Source organism: Octopus bimaculoides, chromosome 15 (genome assembly GCF_001194135.2).
Source record: "Octopus bimaculoides isolate UCB-OBI-ISO-001 chromosome 15, ASM119413v2, whole genome shotgun sequence".
In the NCBI taxonomy this organism is placed as follows: Eukaryota; Metazoa; Mollusca; class Cephalopoda; order Octopoda; family Octopodidae; genus Octopus; species Octopus bimaculoides.
Window position 1 is genome coordinate 38,612,529 of NC_068995.1, and position 4,986 is coordinate 38,617,514.

Consider the following 4,986-nt stretch of genomic DNA (forward strand, 5'->3'; position numbering starts at 1 on the left):
GGGGGGGGGGGCAAACACAAACATATACACGCACACATACATACATATATATATATATATATATATATATATACACATTTATACGACGGGCTTCTTTGAGTTTCCGTCTACCAAATCCACTCACAAGGCTTTGGTCGGCCCGAGGAGATAGTAGAAGACACTTGTCCAATGTGCCACGCAGTGGGACTGAACCCAGAACCATGTGGTTCGTGACCATGCTACTTACTACACAGCCACCGCAAAAGTTTAATATATTATTTATTTTTGTGTGTTGCTTTTGCACTTATTTATCAGAAATGCTGTGTTATACGTGTTTGTGAATAAAGTTTGTACGTTATATATTAGCGAAGACATATCTATTTGTCTTAACATTATGTTGAAATACCAAGCTGCAGTTCATTTCCTTATTTTGACATCACTATTTTCATCGTCTTTGGCAATCATTTTAATGAGAAATATATCGTAATGACTCTTGCGATTTCATTTGAAAATGTTTTGCTCGAGTATTCAATTCAATTTTAGATATGTCAGAATTTATTATGTTATTTTCTATCCTATCTGTTATGTTAAAATATTTGATATTAATAATAGATTCCAGCGAGTTAACTTTACCTTTCATTATCTCTGGGTCGATAAAACAATAACCAGTTGAGCACTGGTGTCGCTGTAGCCGACTTTACCTCTCCCTTAGAATAGCTGGCATCGTGACAACATTTAAAAACGAGATTAGAAGTGCTGGGACTGTCTCTGCTAAAGGGAGTTGTAAGAGCATTCGATAGGCAGCAGCTTCTAGCAACCCATGTTCCAGTGTGCCATTGTTAGAGAGAAGATCATATCTCATGCATGCTACCTAAAATGGTGGCAGGATTTTTCGTTCTACAGTGGGCAAATCCTGGAAGCTCACGGTGCCTGAAACATTCAGCAGCAACATTCGCAGGTGAAACTTTTCTGTGTGTCTAGATCTTACTGTATACATTCTACTGATGATATCAGTATTCCTTTGCCTTGATGTCCATGTTCTAGTGCAACGAATTGCCAAGGTACAAATGGTTCCTTGTATCATCATCATGATGCACATTCAGTTTGAACCATGCAGTGAAGGTAGATACAGTCCCTTTATGCCTGAGCAGCTTGCTGAGCGCTGCCTGTGTGAAAGTAAACGCTTTGCTTGTCTTAAAGATGTACTAATGTGAGACCTGTCAAGTAGCTTGAACTCTGACAGTCTCCATATAGCTTCCGGGGAAGAAACATATCGGCAAGCAAGATAATTAGTAATTTTATTGTTTCATTATGCTTACGATCTGTCGTTGGGCTGTCTCTTACTTCAACAGAATCAATCATGTCCCTTGTACACGTACTTGAATATATATTTAATGCTTTTCACGGATGAACAAATTTCTACATCAATGTGAGCTCTATACTTTCTAGTCTTACTTGTCTCCTCCTATCTTGATGCAGGTGTTCCTCGCTTTCTTCAACCTCTAGTGACGTTGGACACAGTTGCTGACGTTTCCTGTCTCTCTCCAGGATTTCCTGCTCTGCTCTTCCCTTATCCTCTGCCTGTAGAGCCTCATTCTCGCGCGAGCAGCTTCCAGTTTTTGTTACTGGTTCATGATGAATGCAGTTTATATGCACAAAAAGTAATACAAGAAAATATATATACAGAACACGAAGAAAACAATTGATAAAAATGGACTGTTATAGGCAATTCGAATCTTCTATGTTTCACTCACTAAGTCAGCCCTCTTTAATTTTGCGGTTCTGAATTTTGATTATTCTCAGGTAATTACCTTATCTCGTATATTAAGAATATGTTGTTATTTGGAATTGAAGTTTGAAATTTGAGCCTAGAAACAGACAGCAAGTCATTAACAGCTTGTTACCTTAGCAACCGCTCATTGTTTCTGGAAGTGCTCCCACGCAAGTCACTGCCACCCGCAAAAAAAAAAAAACCCTCCACATGTGGAGTAATATTTCATTTCAGTTTCAAAATTTGCTTTATTTATTTATTTTATTAGATAGATATATTTGCCCGAGGCAGATTACGTTTGAATAACATTTCATTTCAGTTTTAAAATTTGCTTCATTAGATATATACACAAAAATCCCATCCCCGATTTACAGTTTACACGTGTCTATACACAAACACGCACACACACACGCGCGCACAAACACACGCACACGCACACACACACACAAACACACACAAACACACACACACACACATATATATATATATAATTATATAGATATGAATAGGTATGTGTCTCTCTGTCTATCTATATCTCTGTCTATCTCTCTTTCTCTCTATCTGTCTATCTATCTATCTATCTATCTATCTATCTATCTATCTATCTGTAATACATACTGAATGCTACACACATACACACACACACATGTTATCACCACGCACTCTCTCTCTCCCTCTCCCTCTCCCTCTGACTCTTTCTCTCTCACTACCTCTCTGTCCCTCCTCTGTTTAGAAAAGTAAAAGTGATATCGAAATTTTGGTGTGGTTATTTCTCTTTTATTTAACAATGTGCCGATGTATTTACCTATCTACTTGACATCCGTTTCGCAGAAGACAAGTTGATAGATAAATATATCGGCACATTGTTAAATCAAAGAGAAATAACCACAGTACATTTTCGATGTTACTTTTAGTTTGCGATACAGAGGAGAGACAGAGTGGTTGTGAGAGAGAGAAAGAGTTAGACTGAGAGGGAGAGGAAGGGAGAGAATGTGGTGATAAAAAGTGTGTATGAACGTGTGATATTCTGTGTCTGTTTATAGATAGATAGATAGATAGATAGATAGATAGATAGATAGATAGATAGATATTCATGTATGTATAGATATGTATAGATATATGTGTCTGTCTATAAACATACACAGACTGTCACACGTTCACACACACAGACATATACTCACTTACACACGTATACACACACAACATTTTCTATCACCAGTCTCTCTCTGCCTCTCCCTCTGAATCTGACTCTTTCTCGCTCACTATTTCTCTGTACCTCCTCTTATATATTATATGAAGAGCGTACCGGACGGACGAGCTCAGGAAGGAACAAGTAGAATTATAATATGATGATGTAAGTGCAATAAGACGTTCTAATACGATTGAAATCGGCACGAATCGTAATATAGCAATAATAAGGAAAACCGCTGCAATACTACAATTAGCACACAAACTATCGGTAATGTTAGGGTTAACGATTCTGATAAATATAATCGACATACAAATAACAAGGATTATCCTTCAAGTATCAACATCAGTAATCATAATCTCCACGTTATTGCTGGCTAAAACATGACTACTGATGATAAGAATGAAATAATTCACCATAACATTACACATTAATATGAATAGTTATGAGTTGATGTATCATAAGCGAAATACAAGCGAGAAGAGATAATGCAAAGCGTACAATTGATGTTCTGAAAGATAATATTAGTTATCTATCTATTTCTCATACCGTCAGGAGCTATTCATAAAGGTTATAGCAAATTACATATGAGCATGGTCTGGTTTAATCCTCCGTTCGGATTAAATATTGCAGCCACATTGCAGCCATTTTATTCCGTGCTTTGAATAAACATATCCTTGCATTCAAGCCTCATAAGATATTAGAGCGACAAAAACTAAAACTATCTTAGTTCACAAGACCTAACATTGCAGAATACTTAGCTAGGTATAACCGTACGAACCTGAAGCATCTCTCTCAAACGGCAATATAACCCCTAAAGTTTCTAGCCGTACATGTGCATCTAGTAATTTACCAAATGGTATAGATGTACCTTCAGCAAATAATAAAAATGGTGACTCACTAAATACTAATAGTTATGCCCACTACACATGATAGCCTCACTATATTGAATAAGTTTTGCAACTATAGATATGCCCAGAGTGTCTACAAAATTTCTGTACAAGCACTTGGCATACTCCATATATATGGAGGTATTGCATCTAACCATATGGAACCTAGAAGATATAACTACAATGTAGCTTTACAGAGGAACGTAATCCTACTTTTACCTCATTACATTTATGCCTTTCGATGCTTGCTGATAAAAATATCGAAGATGATATTGCTTGATCGTTTAAAGGAAAACAACTTATAAGAGCAGAAATGCTAACTGCGATTTGTTCTTATCTAGAATTTATGAAGTAATTAGGTGTAAATCAATTCTTATTAACCAACGTGATGTGACGATAATTACACGTCCATATGTGTATCACATTTGCATTCTGCACAATCCGAATAACAAATATATTAGCTATTGTAGAGAGGTAGTGGTGTGTTGCTTATGAACTATGAAGTATATAGCGAACTTAACATTTGTTAGTGCTATTATTTTTAATACGTTTAGTAGATCGTGTGAAACTATAGTCCCTTCACTTATTCTTTGAACACAACTATGAATTTTATTTTAACGACGCTAATTATTTGAGCTTAAACTTTAATAAATTTTAATAGATGAAGTGCGTGGTCGTTAGGGTGTAGCACTAATGATCCTACGTTTATATTACCGATTTATGAATCTTCTTTTTATATAATTTCAGCCCAGTTTGCTGTCAAAAACGAGTATTCTTGCGATGAATTGGTGTTCCCTCCACAAGTGAAATATATACATCAGAAAATCTGGGAAACTGAGTGTCTATGCCCCAGGAAAAATCTGTGATATTTTTAAAATGTATTCTTTCATTAATTCATAATTGATTATAGTACGACTACTAACCTTGTTTTAGTAACTTAATGTCCTTCCTCAGTGAATTGGTAAATGATCGTAAAATATTAGACACATCCTTCACACAGATTTCAAGTTAATCGTTCATTTACTGTTGCTGTCACGAAAATTCTGCGGTTACTGTAGTCCGTAAAACTCATCAATATGATGAATACTTTGATTTCTATATGTTATTTTGTATATACTATATACTATCATATATATATATATATATATATATATATA